This window comes from Esox lucius, chromosome 20, assembly GCF_011004845.1.
Source record: "Esox lucius isolate fEsoLuc1 chromosome 20, fEsoLuc1.pri, whole genome shotgun sequence".
NCBI classification, from domain to species: Eukaryota; Metazoa; Chordata; class Actinopteri; order Esociformes; family Esocidae; genus Esox; species Esox lucius.
In genome coordinates this window covers 18,573,952-18,592,508 of record NC_047588.1, presented here as the reverse complement: position 1 = coordinate 18,592,508, position 18,557 = coordinate 18,573,952, and the positions used below count along the sequence as shown (strand labels likewise).

Genomic DNA, 18,557 nt, shown 5'->3' with positions numbered 1-18,557 from the left:
AACTGCACACTTTATATTGACTGGAACTTTTGCCCTATTGGAGTTTGTTTTGGTTTACTGTTAGCAAAATAAGAGACCACTGCATCTTTTTTTTCCTTTCCAAAAAAGTCGAAAAGGAAGGTTTTGAATGAGGAACAGAAGGGTTAAAATTAAGAGACCACTGCAAATTGAATGCTTGTTCCTCACTCAAAACTTTCCTTTTCAGCTTTTTTGGAATGGAAAGAAAAAAGTGAAGTGGTCTCTTAATTTTATCCGGAGCTGTATGCATTTTCTCTCTAACCTAAGTTGGTGTGGGACTTCTAGATCTGTTTGCCTTCTCCAAGGCAAACAGGTCTATTGTAATAACTTGGATGCAGGTCTATTGTAATAACTTATATCCCCACCTGTTTTTTTTTTAGCAACTATTTGTGGCGGACCGAGTAAGCAGAGCCGGCCAAGAAGAGCGAATGTCTCTTACTGACAGACTACCCCTTGTTAAATAGTGTAGTGGTTAGAGACAAACTATATATAAACTATAAACATCTGTAAATACGCATGTATATTCTTTTCCCCAAAGACAGTTTTGTATGTTAAAAAACAAATGCATTCATGCAAATTAGGCGACGACGTCATTTAGCAACTTCTAGCGACTTTTAGGACAGCCAATAGCGACTTTCCTTACTGAAGAGTTGGCAACACTGGTTCAACTTTATTTTGAACACATTTATGAAAAAAGCAAATAATTAATATTGACAGTTATGTGTATACATTTAACCAATTCTCTATACATTATCTGTATATGCTTGTGTATTCAGACTTCCCCTCTCTAAACACAAAGCAACTAAACAATTTGCTTGCCATTGTTCTGTGAGTTGGGTGGACTTTAGAATGACCGAAATGTAGCTATTATGTAAACGTTTGTTGGCTCAACAACAAGTTGAAAAAGCTTGTTGATCAACATTGCAAAACTGTCTGTCAGCTTAGCTATATGCCCAAATGTTGAACAAACCCTCAATAGTATTGCAGCTAACTGCAGTTGTAGGTTGAATCAACAAACTGCTTGTAGTGAGCAAAAAGGTCCATACGTAAGACAACCTCACATGAATGTTGTTTCAAAACCTCACGTATAGTGTCTCATTGTTGGGTCCTTGTCTGTTAACCAGGTATCTCCTACCCCTGGGCCAATTCATGCAACATCAATTGACGGCCATGCTAATGACACCAAGCTCTACCTCTCCACCAGATCCACCACTCCCCTTCCTCCCATCTCCCTCATCAGCTGCCTTCTTGGCATCCAGAAATAAACTCCTCAAACTCAACAGCAACAAGGAAGAGGTCACATGCTCATCAGCTCTGAATCCACTATCTCCTTGCAGCAAAACCTTAACATCACCATAGATGGTGTCCTGGAATCTCTGTCAACACAAGTGAAAAGAGTATTTATGTCCCGTGGAGCCGTGGTCCAGTGATAACACTTCCGGCTCCATGCACAAAATGTGCCAGAGGCCGGGATTCAGTAACCGTTTGCACACTGCTTTTGTCTCCACTTTACCTGATTCCTAATTTCAATAAAAGCCTTGCACAAATACATATGTAATTGTAAGGAGAGTGAACGCTACCTCACCTACACATCCCTCCACAACCTGGCACCCACTTACGTTTCTGATCGTAGCTCCCTCGCTTCTTGTCTGCGGGTGTCCTCGTCAAACCTCTAAGCTGCTTGTACTTGATAAGACAACATTGAGATAATCTTAATGGCCATATTGGCATCCAATAGGATTGCTTGCCCCCCAAATATTTTGTTTTACATTGTACCTGTTTGAGCACTGCACATTAAGAGGCTTTTCTGGCTAAGGATACACAAGACATCAACTCATCAACACCAATATGGCAGGGGATTTAACCATTGCAATATGAACCCAAAATGATCCATTTACTTTGTATGGGCCATAACATTTTAACGTTTGCAGAGTTGAAAGGTCTGGGTAGGCAGGGCCGGTTCTTTGCATCGCTTAGGATCTCTAACCGCTAGGGTGGCCCCAAGTACTAGGGGGTCCCAAAATGTTGCTTAGGTCCCCAAAAAGCTTGAAACAGCACTTTAAGTAAGTATAATTAGCATAGTGGCATTTTGCATTCTATTGCTTCCACCTTACAGATAAGCAAATGCTGAAGTGTTGAGATCAAGGGGATGAGATGAGAAAAATGAAACTGACATCTTAGTGCAATACTACATCTTAGTGCAATACTTTAAGGCTACTGCTCTATTAAGGGAATATGATGCCATTTGGGGCGTAACCAGATAGGGCAATCGTCTCCACACTGAAAGCCTATAAATTCTTGCTTGACCACAGAGCCTCTGTCGGTTAGAATTCCTGCTCCTTTGTGGCAATTCTGATCTCTGTCTTAAGAAACTAACAGCAATAAGACAGAGTGCTTAGTTGGTTCCAAGCCAAATGTGGCTGTAATCGTTAATGCTGAAAAACTCAAGGTACTTCTGAATCAAGACTAACTGCCATCTCATGATAACATTGATAATGGTAGTAACTTTTTTGAGAATGGTGTTAACCCTTGTTGTCTTCAATTTTTTCAGGTGATACTGTTCCAAGTAAGATTCATGCAGTATAATATGGATAAATCCCCGTTTTGAAAAACGTGTTCAAATAATAAATGTTCCTAGAGAATCATTTTGTTTTCTTTTTCAAATTAAAATATGGGAGAACACAGTTTGAAGAAACCCTAAAGAATAATTTACAAACCTTATCTTTTTAGAATAAAAAGGCAAATGCAGCTTTTCCTGACACAGCTCCACTTCCATGTTTTAAATATTGAGAACTTTTGTTGGAAATGAAGTAAGAATAATAATAGGATTTACAATGGGGGTGGAAAAATAATGGAAACACCACATGGAAATGGACTGTTACTTTGAAGTAACTAAATCACAATCACAAATGCAGCTGCAGGGGTCACATTAGGTTGATTGCCAATTAGCAGTACATTAACTGTTAGATACTACAGTTTAAAATGGCTATGTTCCCTAATGTTAGACAATCACTCAACCCTGAATTTATAACAACAATGTGTCAGGCCCGCCTTGAATATCTAATGACAGAAACAACTATGTTTAAGAAATGTATGTCCAGGTATGCACATTAAATGCAAGTGTGTTTACATTAGGCTCCAAAGCTTGGCTGATGGGCCTAATGCATGAATGGAAAAATACAGGGAAAAGATCTGATCGAGGTGTGACATCAAGTTTTTTATTTGTGCAATGCTGTGACACGTTTGGCAGGGTCTCACACAATATGGAACTGGTTTTGTTCTCTTCATCCAGACACGGCAGGTTAGATACAGGTCCTTTGTCCAGCCTAGAATATTAGCAACTATGATTTAGCTGGAGAAAGGTCCAAACTTAGCACATTTCACACTGCAGAATCCTAGGATATTTCCCCATGTTTAAATTGATGTAATTATTCATATTTTAGGTATTTGATTAGAATGATCATATTGAGAATTCACACACTGTGGTGCATACACTGAGCAGCCATAATATTATGACCACTGACAGGTGAAGTGAATAACACTGATAATTTCATTATTATGGCACCTGTCAGTGGGTGGGATATATTAGGAAGCAAGTGAACATTCTGTCCTCACAGTTGATGTGTTAGAAGCAGGAAAAATGGGCAAGGATAAAGATCTGAGCTTGCCCATTTTTCGACTTTGACAAGGGCCAAATTCTGATGGCTTAATGACTGGGTCAGAGCATCTCCAAAACTGCAGCCCTTGTGGGGTGTTCCTGGTCTGCAGTGGTCAGTACCTATCAAAAGTGGTCCAAGGAAGGAAAAGCAGTGAACCTGTGGCAAGGTCATGGGTGGCCAAGGCCCCTAAAGGCCCCTAAAAGCGAAGGCTGGCCGGTGTGGTCCGATCCAATAGACGAGCTACTGTAGCTCAAATTGCTGAAAAAGTTAATGCTGGTGCTGATAGAAAGGTGTTAGAACACACAGTGCATCGCAGTTTGTTGCTTATGGAGCTACGTAGCCGCAGGCCAGTCAGGGTGCCCATGCTGACCCCTGTCCACTGCCGAAAGCGCCTACAAAGGTCATGAGAGCATCAGAACTGGACCACAAAGCAATGGAAGAAGGTGGCCTGGTCTGATAAATCACATTTTCTTTTACATCATGTGCATGGCTGGATGCATGTGCGTCGCTTAGCTGGGTGCGTGTGCGTCACTTACATGGCACCAGGATGCACTATGGGAAAAAGGCAAGCCAGCAGTGGCAGTGTGATGCTTTGGGCAATGTTCTGCTGGGAGACTTTGGGTCCTGCCATTCATGTGGATGTTATTTTGACAGGTACCACCTACCTAAGTATTGTTGCAGACCATGTGCACCCTTTCATGGCAACAGTATTCCATGATGGTATTCGCAAAAATAGTTCAGGAATGGTTTGAGGAACACAACAACAAGTTCAAGGTGTTTACTTGGCCTCCCAATTCCCCAGATCTCCATCCAATTGAGCATCTATGGGAAGTGCTGGATAAACAGGTCAATGGAAGCCCCACCTCTGCTGCTAACCTCTTAGTGCCAGATACCACAGAACATCTTCAGAGGTGTAATGGACTCCATACCTCGTAGGGTCAGGGCTGTTTTGGCGGCTTTAAATTAGTGTGAATAGGAAATATAGCAAAATCAATGGGAAATATAGTCATTGACAAGGTTAGAAATAATTACTTTTAATTGATATAATAATTGTGTCCTTCATTTGCAGCAATTACAGCCTTGCAGACCTTTCTAGTTGTCAATTTGTTGAGGTAATCTGAAGAGGTTTCACCCCATGCTTCCTGAAGCACCTCCCACAAGTTGGATTGGCTTGATGGACACTTATGTACTATACGGTCAAGCTGCTCCCACAACAGCTCAGTAGGGTTGAGATCCGGTGACTGTGCTGGTCTCTCCATTATAGACAGAATACCAGCTGACTCCTTCTTCCCTAAATAGTTTGTGCATAATTTGGGGCTGTGCTTTGGGTCATTGTCCTGTTGATGGAGGAAATTGTCTCCAATCAAGCACCGTCCATAGGGTATGGCATGGTGTTGCAAAATGGAATGATAGCCTTCCTTCTTTAAGATCCCTTTTGCCCTGTACAAATCTCCCATTTTACCACCACCAAAGTACCCCAGACCATCACATTGCCTTTCACTATGCTTGACATATGCCAACAAGCACTCCTCCAGCATCTTTTCATGTAGTCTGCGTCTCATGAATGTTCTTCTTTGTGATCCGAACAGCTCAAATTTAGATTTGTCAATCCATCCAAACTGGCAGTTAGTTTTTCTGATCATCCTCAGTCCAGTGTTCTTTGGCCAATCTTAATCTTTACTTTTAATTGGCCAGTCTGAGATACAGTTTGGCTTTCTCTTTGCAACTCAGCCTACTATAGGAGGCCAGAATCCAGGAGTCGCCTCTTCACTGTTGACATGTACTTAATAAAGCTGCCAGTTGAAGACCTATGAAGTGTCTATTTCTCAAACTAGACATTCTAATGTATTTGTCCTCTTGCTCAGTTGTGTACCGGGGCCTCCAACTCCTCTCTCTGTTCTGGTTAAAACCAGTATGTGCAGTCCTGTGAAGACAGTGATACACAGTGTTGTATGAGAGCTTCATTTTCTAGGCATGGAATAGCCTTCATTTCTCATAACAAGAATAGACTGATGAGTTTCAGAAGCTCTTTGCTTCTGGCCATTTTTAACCTGTAATCAAACCAACAATTGCTGATCCCCCAATAATCAAATTGTCTAAAAAATGCCAGTGTTAATGCTTCTTTAATCTGCACAACGGTTTGCAGCGGTGCTAACATTTTTGCGAAAGGGTTTTCTAATGATAATTTTGCCTTGTAAAAAAAATGTATTAGCAAACACAACGTGCCATTGGAACACAAAACGTATTGTTGCTGATAATGGGCCTCTGTACACATGTTAGATTATCCATTAAAAACCTGCAGTTTCCAGCTACTATAGCCGTTTACAACAGTGTCAACCACAATGTCTACACCATATTTCTGATCAATTTAATGTTACTTTAATGGACAAATAAATTGCTTTTCTTTCGAAAACAAAATATTTTCTAAGTGACCCCGAACTTCTAAAAGGTGGTATACATAACTCACGCATGTGCACACACAGACATACCAGGTTGTGGCTTGAGACCTTGTCCTATTTACATGGGAAAGAGCATGGGAGCTTTATCTAATGGGAGATGTGTGGTATAGTGTGTGGAGAAGTGTCTATTTTTGCAGCAGTGAGTTATTGCTGCAGGACTTCTGCGAATGCCCCCCCCTCCCCCGTGAGTGTGTGTGTGTGTGTGTGTGTGTGTGTGATCAGCTTCTGAATATTTCTTTACTCAGAGCTATGAGACATGAGGCGATATGGGCGGAGTTAGTCGAAAGGGAGGAGTTTCGTTTGTGTTGAGGAGTCAGCTGAGAGATGAACTGTGCTCGCTACTTGCACTCATCCGGAATGTTGACCACTGGAGCATTCTGAACAAGAAAAACAACGCTGTTGCGCTAGCTAGCTACTATTGTCAAGACAAGGGTCTCGTCCTAATTGTACGACCTCTTTTGATTGCTCTTGTTTGCATTTCCACCTGGCAATAAGGTGAGTGTAATATTACAGGATTAGGGGACACTTCTGTGAACTGGTATGATGTTGTAATTGTTTAGCTGTATCTTTCTTGACTTTACTGAACACAGCATGCAAAGTTTAGTGTAGCTAGCTAGCGTCTGGAGGTAAACTAAGTTAGTGGCTGGTGAGAATGGAACAGTGTGCGCGTGGTGGTCAAACGTACATGTGGAAGGTTCTGTCGTTCACAGAAGTTTGACGGGTGTGGAGTACACAACCAAAATTGTTTAGCAACGCGTTGTAATGTGTCATTTAAAAGAGATTGCACTGTGGGCTATCATTGTGAAATTTGACATTGTGACTGAATAACCATAAAGACAGGCTTTTCGGGTCGTTCATGACTGCATGCAGATAAGATAAGCTAGCTACGTGCATTTAGGGACGCGGTTCGTGTAAGCATGTTCTATCCCTTGTGGGACAACTGGAGCTGAGTTTGGTCTATTACCAATCCAGATAGGCATAAATATATAAATAACTTTCTGCCCGTTTACTGTACTGGCTTGTTTACAAATATTGCGTAACTGTAGTTACTTGCTATATCCAACTATCTGGCAGGCGCAGTCCCTGCTGGTGAAGCCCTAATTCCCATTGCAACCTCACTACCCTCTCATAGTCCCTTCTGCTGTGACGATAAAGTCGATTGTTGCTTTTCACCGGTCCGGTCAGCCCTATCCCATTGCTGCATTTACTTGGGGGTGGGGAGAGGCGTTTTCCCAGGCAACTACTGAACCATGGATAGAGGTGTTTTGGCTTTTACAACCCGTCTTGAAAGGGAGCAAGTTTAGATTACAAAAGGATAGCTATTTCCTATGTTATTTATGGTACTACTTAAAATCTAACTGGATGCAAATTATCCAGTGTTATGCTGCAGATATTTGGTTGTATTCATATGCAACAATTGATTTGTTGGACATTACGCTGATTCAGCAGAATTATCCAGCAGTGTACAGCTCATCTACGAAATGTAATTTGTTAGAACAATATACTCAATAAATAAGGCATGAGGGGTTGTGGTATATGGGCAAAATACAATGGCAAAGGGCTTTTCATAGGCACAGTGCAATGTGGCATGCCTGGGTACAATTATTAGCTGTGGTATGCTGGCCAAATACTGAAGGCTTTAGAGGTTTGTTATTGCTGTTATTAACTAACCTGTTACCAATGCAATTAGATCTGGGGGGGCCCTGCAGAAATATCTACCGTTCAAATGTTTTGGGTCACTTAGAAATGTCGTTTTAATAAGAAAAGCAATGTTTTTTTGTCCATTAAAATAACATCAAATTGATCAGAAACACTGTGGAGACATTGTTAATGTTGTAAATGCCTATTGTAGCTGGAATCGGCAGATTTGTTTTGGAATATCTATGTAGGTGTACAGAGGCCCATTATCAGCAACCATCAGTCCTGTGTTCCAATGCACGTTATGTTTGCTAATCCAAGTTTATCATTTTAAAAGGGTAATTGATCATTAGAAAATCCTTTTGCAATTATGTTAGCACAGCTGCAAACTGTTGTGCTGATTAAAGAAGCAATAAAACTTGCCTTTAGACTAGAGTATCCACAGTTGTGGGCCCGATTACAGGCTCAAAATGTCCAGACACAAAGAACATTCTTCTGAAACTCCTCAGTCTATTCTTGTTCTGAGAAATAAAGGCTATTCGATGCGAGAAATTGCCAAGAAACTGAATATCTCATACATCGCTGTGTACTACTTCCTTCACAGAACAGCTCAAACTGTCTCTAACCAGAATAGAAAGAGGAGTGGGAGACCCCAGAGTACAACTGAGAAGGAGGACAAATACATTAGAATGTCTAGTTTGAGAAACAGACGCCTCACAGGTCCTCAACTGGCAGCTTCATGACATACTACCCGCAAATCAACAGGCTCAACGTCAACAGTGAAAAGGCGACTCCGGAATGTTGGCCTTCTTGGCAGAGTTGCAAAGAAAAAGACTGGCCAATAAAAAGAAAAGATTAAGATGGGCAAAAGAATGTAGACACTGGACAGAGGAAGTGTTATTAGGTGTTTCAATTTTCAGGTGTTTGGATCACAAAAAAATTATGTTTTTCGGCTGCGGACCAAATGAAAAGATACTGGTGGAGTGCTTGAGTGCATTTGTCCAACATGGTGGAGGCAATGTGATGGTCTGGGGGTGCCTTGTTGGAGGTAATGTTGGAGATTTATACAGGGTGAAAGAGAACTTGAAGAAGTTCCCTTCTTTTCCATCCATTATGCAACGCCATACTCTGTGCACCGCACTTGACTGGAGTCAATTTCTTCTTACAACAGTGACCCAAAGCACAGCTCCAAACTTTTTAGGGAAGAAGCTGTCAGCAGGTATTCTGTCTATAATGGAGTGGCCAGCACAGTCACCGGATCTCAACCCTATTGAGCTGTTGTGGGAGCAGATTGACCATATGGCACGTAAATGCCCATCAAGCCAATCCAACTTGTGTGAGGTGCTACAGGAAGCATGGGGTAAAATCTCTTCAGATTACCTCAACAAATTGACAACTAGAATGCCAAAAGATCTGCAAGGCTGTTATTGCTGCAAATGGAGGATTCTTTGACAAAAGCAGAGTTTGAAGGACAGTTATTATTTCAATTAAAAATTATTTCTAACCGATGACTCTACTCCCTATTCATTATGATATATTTCGTGGAAAACAAGGGCATTTCTAATTGACCCCACATTTTTATCTATACTGTACATTTCACTTACCTAAATTAGAAATAAAAAGTGTGGTTCCCTTTCATGGTGATCTGTCTCTCTCAATCACTTAGGCCTTAAAGCAGCATTCCATTCGTCCCAGTGTCTTTTTGGAATCATTCAACACTCACTAAACTGTGCTAATACTGAAGGATGGGATGCTGAGTCAGAGGTTAGGCCTAGTCAATATCCTGATCTTGCCAAAGAAAGTCCTATTTGTCTGATCAGTTATGAGCACAGCGCAGGGGATGTTGAGTCCTATATTCTAATTAGTTCTTGAAGGTAATTGGACGCTTGGTTTATTTGAGCCTGTGGGTGTGGTGATAGGTGCTCTTTGAAAACAGTTCAACTTAAAGATAAGCGCCTTCTTCTTTCTTGTCTCATTGCAGTAAGAAAGTCTACATTTTTGTTTTTTTGCTGGCACAAAAGCTAGAATCTAGCCTTTTTCTTACATAGGTAGGTTGTTTAAAACATACAACCACTCACAAAGAACAACAACGCTTGTGGAAGAAAAGTTGTAATGCCTTTAGCAACTAAGTTACATGATGAAAAAGCTCTGCAGGCAGCCTTGGTTTAATAGGGTCACTTAGCCTTTCAATTCAATTATTGTTTTGTGTGGGTACAGTTAATTGTGTTCAATTGAGTAATGACATACTGGTTGCTAATGTAGACTGTAATTGCTTTACAGAAGAGGGTTTTATTATATAACTATGGACCTGTATATACTACTCTTAGCATCATCCTCTGGTGATAACGCAGAATGATGTAACCATTGTCTTACCACAGCACATTGGATTCAATTTCTCAATGTCTGGATATGGTCCAAATAAGCCTGAAACCTGAGAAGCAGGAATGCTGTATTTTCTAATGAAGGTAACTGAACACTCCTGCTGGTGTGTGTGCAGAATGGGAGAGGGCTACAGAATAATGGCAATGCTCCAGAAAATCTAACTTGGACACAAATTGTAGCTGGAATCTTTGTTCTAAAGTCTTAAAGAAGCCTGTATTGGTAGGGGTTCCAAGATGTTTTTGTGGGGGAAAAAGTCATTATCTCTGGTGCAATTTTGGAATGAATAGGACAATTAATCTGTCAAACTGGGGACTATGACACATCGTCCTAACATTCCATTGTCTAAATGACTCATTTGTTAACAGGGAAAGCTGACGTGGCTATTTTGACAGGATTTGAACCTATGCTCCAGCAGTTTACTGGACCATCCTAAGCCACCAGTTCATATTATTAACTGGAATTAATAATTAAATACAATAGTTGACATTAATTCATTGATTAGCCCTACGGAGTAGAATCACAATGAAAATCTACAAAATTAACTCTTTTGCAATTCTTTACATTTTATGGTCCATTTTTGTTCCTTTCTGTGTATGTTTTTAGGAAAAACTGTTAGTGTATCTTGTACAATAACAAAGTTGATTACGTTTTACAGGGTTTCGTTCCCGGACGGTTTTTCAGTTTAAAAAAATCCTTCTTAAAATATAGTCTTCTGGAAATCCTCTTTAAAAAAACGGTGGTAGGAATTAGCATTACATGTTTTTTGTAATAGATTACTCATGTCATAGAGTCTGGAATTGTACCTGGTTTAGTAACAGATAAGGAAAAACATTGTGCCCAAGTTATGCTGGCTCTGGTTCATCGCCATATTTGTTAGTGATAATAACTTGCAGAAAGGTCTTTCAGTAATTCAAAGGGCATGGGAGTGTTTCTGCTAAAATTAACCTTATTTTCTGTGTGTGTTTCTTTTAATTTTAAACATTCCTGAGCGCACAAGTACTGTAGCTTAAGTCCTTTATATCATTTTGCCTCATGAAGCTTAAGTTGTACATATTTTGTGACATGTTTAGGACATTACTCAATGTAGACTATTCTTTCATTATAGCCTAAATATCCATGTCTATATGATCAGTCTCCTTTATAAATGATCCATCGTACATACTGTAAGCCTCAATCATTCTATTTTTCTCCTACTTGATCTAATTTTAACTTTTTAAATAGCATGTCGGATATATAAGAGCTTGTATTCTTAGTTGAATAAAAACTAAAATAGCCTAGCCATAGCCCACCCTGGAAGCGGGATTGTGTACAAGCATAACAGCTTTCCCGTCCAAGCCATTCATTATGCACATTGCATAAGGCCATTTCTCCCAGCCGGTCCAATGAAATCCTCATCCAATTAGTGATTGTCCATGTCTCCCAAAGCTTTTCTCAGAGACTGCTGCTATTCAGCCCTCCATGATGACATCAGGCTGTCTCTTATAGTCTTTTTACGCTGCTGCCCTGAAATAATGAAGCTGCCAATTAATAAAGAATCAACAGCAACAAGCAAATTTACTGAGGTGTGACCACCAATCCCGCTCTATGGACTTGAAAGCCTGTAAAAAAACACTGTTTGGAATTTAACAGGGCAGTCTATATGTGCAGACAAAGGATATCAAGAATCTTTAAATTTGTGTATATCTTAATGTTGTCATTTGTGTATATGTTAATTTTGTCAATACTTTCTCAACCCACTGTGTGTACAAAACATGTACATTATAAGTGCATTAAAAGAGAGAATGTAATAAAAAAGAGTGACCCTGTAGTTCGATGCATCATGCCCAGTGAAGAGACAACGCAGAGGTTTCTGTCCGACTTTGTATTCAGTAGGTAGGGAGGGACCAATTCTGATTCAGTAGGTAGGGATGATGTCTTGTTTGGGAATCTATAGGATTGGAGTTGACCATTAATATTTTATTTACTTGCCCAAGTCCCAATCCCTCTTCTTCTTCTGCTTAGCACCAGTCCATCCCTTTCAGCCCTAAGGCTAAACCCAATTGTTTATTTTTTTTCATTGAACCTTTTTGTTTTAGCAGGGGAGGTCATGCTCAGACCAAAGTCTCTTTTGTGGATGAGCCCTGTGTTGACAGAAGTTGTAAACAAAAGACAGTGTGAGGAGCATACCCCAAAATAAATGGAATAAAAATAAAACCTGAGCACTCAATTCATTAGGCAAACACATTCTTCATGGAAATATTCCTGTCATCCCATTGAATTGCCCTAGAGGCACCAATTAATTCAGTTTAAAATTATCTTTGAATTTATTCGAAATGTGAAGTGCTGAAAAGCTAAAAGCTGATCTACCTAACTCAATGGAGATTGAAGGTACGCAACCGTTCAAAAGTTTGGGTTCATTTAGAAATGTCTTTATATTCCATGAAAACATACATGAAATAAGTTTGAAACACATTTTGAAATTACAGCCTTGAAAACATTTGGCATTCTAGTTATCAATTTGTTGAGGTAATATGAAGAGAGTCAACCCCATGCCTACTGAAGCACCTCCCAGAAGTTGGATTGGCTTGATGGGCACTGGTGTTTGTTTCTCAGACTAGACATTCTAGTGTATTTGCCCTCTTGCTCAGTTGTGCACTGAGGCCTCCCACTCTTTCTATTCTAGTTAGAGACAGTTTGCGCAGTTCTGTGAAGAGACTAGTACATAGCGTTTTTCAGTTTCTTGGCAATTTCTTGCTTGGAATAGCCTTCATTTTTCAGAACAAGATTAGACTGATGGGTTTCGGAAGAACTTTCTTTGTTTCTGGCCACTTTGAGCATGTAATCGAGCCCACAATTGCTGATTCTCCAGATATCCAGCAGATGGACAGTTTTATTGCTTCTTTAGTCTGCACAACAGTTTTCAGCTGTGCTAACATAATTGCGAAATTATTTTCTAATGATCAATTAGCCTTTTATAATGCTAAACTGTGCCTCTTCCTGTGTAGATATTCCTTGAAAGATCAGCTGTTTCCAGCTACAGTAGTCACTTACAATATAATCAATGTCTACACTGTATTTCTGATTGATTAATGTTATTTTTATGGAGATTTTTATGTTGTTGCTTTTCTTTCAAAAACAAGGACATTTCTAAGTGACCCCAGACTTTTGAACAGTACTGTACAACCACGTTTCCAAAAAAGCTGTGATACTGCGTAAAATGGAAATAGAAACAGAATGCAATGATGTGCAAATCATTAAAACCTTATATTTAACAAAATAGCACTAAGACAACATATCAAATGTTGAAACAGAGACATTTTGTTTCTTGAAAATGATATGCCCATTTAATTTGATGCCAGCAACATGAGGCAACAAAAGACTGAAAATAATTTTATCCTAGTGAAATATCACACAACTAATTAAGTCAATTGGCAACAGGTTAGTAACATGACTGGGTATTAAAAGATCATTCCAGTGAGGATGGGTCTGTCAGAAATGAGGATGGTGATGGGTTCACCGCTCTGTGAAAGACTGTGTGGGCAAATAGTGCACCAATTTAAGAATAGCATTTCTCAAAGTAAAATTTAGAAGAGTTTGGGGATCTCATTTTCGACTTGCTATAAATCTGATACGTTTAGTCTTTATCTAATCGGTTTGCAGTTAATTTTCTCATGTGCTTTTTTTTGTGTGCAAACTGTAACCTGGACATTGTTTCATAAGTTAACTAGTGCTTTGTATCTTGCAGTGTAGTCTCTGTAATGCTGTGGTTGAAGTGTGTTCTGTGGATGGTAGTGGCTGACATGCCTACCTCCTGGATTGTGTTCTAGATATATTGAATAGTTGTTATGATTAGGATCTTGTTATAGGTTTTTCTTTGGCCTACCAGACTGTTTGAGATTGCTGAGCATACCAATGCTTCCTTTTTACTGACGTTCCAAACTTTTTTGTTTAAGTATTGAGATTTTTAAGCCTCATAATTTCTTTATTTACACCCCATTTGGTCCTCATGTTGACAGAGGGAATTGCAAAGCCTATAGTCAGGACTACACGTTGACTACAGATAGCTCTTTTATGTCTGTGCAAAGCTCACTAACCAAAAATGCCTGGCAAGACCATTGTGCCAAATACTTTTGGTGCTAGGAAGACTGTATAGAAAGTATTTTCCTAATGTATGCGCCAGTACTGTGAAACATAAGCTAAGATTAAATATTAATCAACACTTGCTTTACCAAATTACTATATTCCACCTTGTTTATGTTCCACCTACTTTATATATTTGAGTGTTTAATTAATAAGTGTTTCAACTATATTGGCCCAGAAAGATCAGGTTAAAACTTTAATATTTAGATTTTTTACATTTTATTTGGTATTATATTCAAAAGAATGTGTTTTCTTCTATAGTTTCAATTCTTGTTAAAGATAATATTTTACCATTCAATTTACTCACATTTAAAAACAAAAAAAGTGTTTTAGTTAAAAAAGGCTACTCCCAGTGAAATTTGAGCTCAAGAGTAGTGAGACCTATTTCAGACACTATGTTGTTGGTTTAAATTGGCACATAACCCTAGCCTACAACCCAATTGCATTCATGAACTTTAGCCTACAGTCTAGGGAAGACCATAACAAATCTGTAATAATTTTTTAATTTATTATTATATTTTGTATTATTTATAAATTCAGTCTAAACAACAGAACAAATTGTTGAGGGGGTGAAAGGGGTTTGAATAGGCTACTTCCTGAAGCAGGTAGCGTAGCGTTTAGAACCCATTTAGCAACGAGTCAGCTAGCTGCACCGTAGAGGTTCCACATAGGTTCCAGTTTGGTGCTATAAAAAAGCGCCACCTGGGAGACCAATTGCGACCAATGGTGTTTAATGTCATTTGAGATTCAATAGTTTTTAGCAAGTTCTATGACCTGTATCTGTAGAACTTAGCTGTGACTTGCAATGAACTCCAATAGTGTTAGGTTGTTGACATCGTTCTTTGGCTCTTATTCTGGCACTTTGGATTCTTAAACCGACAAACTTGTTTGTCCCAGGACCAGCAAAGCATGTGCTTATTCCTCTGGGGACCAATTAAAATATATAATAATTAAACACTATTTTTTACAAATTTTCTATGATATTTACCACCCTAACCCTAACTAGAATTTGTTTAACATAAAATCGACAACTCCTTTGTGATAGATATCCTGCAGGCTGGCAAGCATTCCGTCGACCAGGGTTTGAGAAACGCTATTCTATATGATACTATAGTGTTTATGTTCAGAATGTTTGATTTCCTTTGAGGGTATTTTCATCCATATCGAAGGACCATTTTGTAATTACAGGACATTTTGTACATAGTCCCCTGATTAAGATGCAAAAAACAACCCCTGTTTTTTATCGATTATAGGCTTTGCAAGCCTATATCATTGGCTTGGCAATTGCTGGTGTTTGCCAACATGTGGATCAATTGCATCAAGTGTCAATCCCATCCATGTCAAGTTTACCATCATGAGTCATAGGTTTAAGATTTCTCGATCAGAGACATAATCAATTGATCTGTGCCAAAATATTTTTTTGTAAATATACTGATAAACAAAAATAAGCTCAGTAACGGCAAAAGAACTGGGTGCTCATTTATTAGTATTGCATAGAAATAGTTCTGAATGTGTAGGAGCGGAATTTGGAATATTTGTACGTGTAGACGTGATTTATAATAATGCACCAATCCCCATTGATATGCACCAAATATGCTTTGCCTTAGTGCTGTTGCACTACCGTGGCAATTTGAATTTCATTCTGGGAGTCCTACTGAAAAGTGACTGTGGTCAAAACCTGGATGGATAGCACGATGTGAACAGGAATTGCATGCAGTGTGTTGCAAAATTGTTTATTTCAGCAGTATCAGCCATCATTTGATTTCTGATCATCTTAGTTTATTATAATATTTCATCAATGGTTTACCACATGGCTATTATTTAAATTATTAATGTAGATTTATTTTTTTCAAAATGTCTTTAATACAGAAAAACAAGCCGTTTCATTATAGCACTTAGGACTTTGCATATGCTTTGTCATAGCTTTGTGCATAAATTCAAGCATTATCAAGCATATGTTGGTATTAAATAATCGCTCTTTGCATGCAAATGATCAAACACATTGTTTACATGCAGATTTGTGTTTATGCATGAATGAGCCCACTGGTAGGCCAAGGAAATGGTCTAGAGTGGATGACCATGCTTAACATAATGAAGAAATGTCAATACATATCAAGAAATGTCAAGAAACTAGACCTGTCAAAGACTGCCCTCTGCAGAAAACTACAAAGGCTGGATTCAGGGTGCAAGAAAACTAGTTATCCTTAAAATATGACTTGAAATAGCATGACAACTGAGTCTACAGGTGTGACAAAGATTAACATGAACCAGAGTAATGGAATGAGGAAAGTGTAGAGAAAAAAGTTACTGGCATATCACTTAATCTGTGAAATATGGTGGAATTGATATGTTTTGGGTGTGTATGGCTGCTATTAAAACTGTCTCACATTATCTTTTTAAATGTATTGTCATTATTATGTTTCCCAATTTCCCCTTGGGGATAATAAAGCTATTAACTCACATGTCTTAGTGGATGATGTAACTGACGGCAGCAGCCGGATGAATTCTGAAGTGCACAGATCTTGTGTGCTCAGATACAACACAATGCCTCTAAACCGATTTGACAGTGCTTAATCATGAAGCAGGACAATGACCCCAAACACACTGCCAAAGCTACCAATGAGTCTTCTGGCCAAGAACTCAAAGTTTCTTCACTGGCCAAGGCAGTCCCCCGATTTACCCAATTTATCTCTTGGTTTTAAAAGATAGAGACTGACTACTGATGACAGTACTTTAGATTGGCCGTTCAGTGTACAGTGGATATCAAGTCTTCACACCCTTATTAAAAATACAACTGTAGTTGATGTAAAGGCTGAAATCCACCTTTAAAAAAAATATTGTAACCAACAGGTTCATTTAGTTAGTAAAAAGCAAACTGATTCTCTGTTCTCTTTAAAAAAGAAATGCCTATGTTCAGCTTACCACTCAGAAATGCTCATTACACTGTTTTATACATACACAAATGATGCGTCTCCACTGATTTGTCTGGTAATAGGATAGCTTATTTGGCAGCCCAAAAAGTAGTTTGGCTACAGTTACCAAGATGTCATTGCATAATTATCTTTATACTCAAATGACACATTTGATCTGACCAAAAATATTTAAGAACAATGTCTTAGCTAGATTTTGGATACAGAGGTCTCCATTGTTTTGGGGAATGAGAGCTGCTTTTTATGATTTTGTCTTAGTTTCACATATTATTTCTTCAGTTTTTATTTGTTCTTTGTAAAATATGTAATCATTTATATCAGTATTCATAAAGACAACACAGAATGATTGTATTCTGAGTCCCCTTCAATTGTAAAATAACTTAAAATAAATAAAATGTTTAAGCATGTGGTCCTTCAATTGCACTTCTGCCAACAGAGAAATGTGCCAGTCTTTGAATACTGTAGGAATTATGTTCATATACAACTACTTTGTAAACCATGATTACTTTCTGTATGAACATTAATTGGTGCAATCACGTTCGCTATTAACATCCCCAGTGCTACTGGTCCTTAATGACTCATTTTTATATTGTTCCTTACTGTTTTCCTATTATGCTGGGCCTTAACAAAATCGATTGAAAATGAAAAACATCTCATTACAAATAACATTTTTGGTAAATGTTTACTTAGTGTTAAGGTTAGGCATGATTGTATGTGTAGTTATGTTCACTTGACACAGCCAGAAGGTAACTTGCTGCCCAGAATCTATAAAAGCTCTTTTTAACAGCTGATGCAAAATGGCATTTCAAAATAAATCTGAATTTTTTTGTCACCTACTGCTGCTTCTATCCATACAGAAAACAACACAATTTAAATTATGTACTTTCTGGTGATGTTTGCCTGATAAGAAGAATTTTCTGTTTTAAGAATGTGTTTCTGTCATCCAACAAGACACATTTGTCCTTACTGGCAACTGAGCAACATAGACTGTCAGGCCAGTGAGCTGGGAGGTACTTTCCAGATATTATGTTTGTCTTTTAAAGCCAATAATGTCTAAATGAGGCTGGGGTATGTCAATGTCATATCACTTGCAGTCTGCCATGTAAACCTGATTACAGTGGAACACCATTAACCATAAGATACAACAAGCTATACAGTAGTTACATAAATGTAAAAAATGAAAAAAATTTAAACACATTGATCACACACACCATTCCAAGTCCAGAGATGTGAATGTGTTTAGGTGTTGATGTGCAGGATAGAGAAACATGCTGCTGTCTGACCTAGCTGACCAAGGTGTCCAGCCCCTAGTAATTTCTCCAGCAACCAATGAGAGCACAGGTTTTGAGAGG

The 18,557-nt window shown here is 38.7% G+C and overlaps 1 protein-coding gene across 2 annotated transcripts in view; it reads left to right on the top strand.

Moving 5' to 3' along the window:
- Window positions 1–6,479: 6,479 nt before the first annotated feature.
- Window positions 6,480–18,557, top strand: part of grb10b (growth factor receptor-bound protein 10b) — a 116,942-nt gene continuing 104,864 nt past the window's right edge. For both annotated transcript variants that reach the window (XM_010896973.3, XM_010896972.3), the window contains exon 1: window positions 6,480–6,631. The gene's annotated coding sequence lies outside the window, so the exon portion shown is untranslated. The remainder of the gene's footprint in view (window positions 6,632–18,557) is intronic.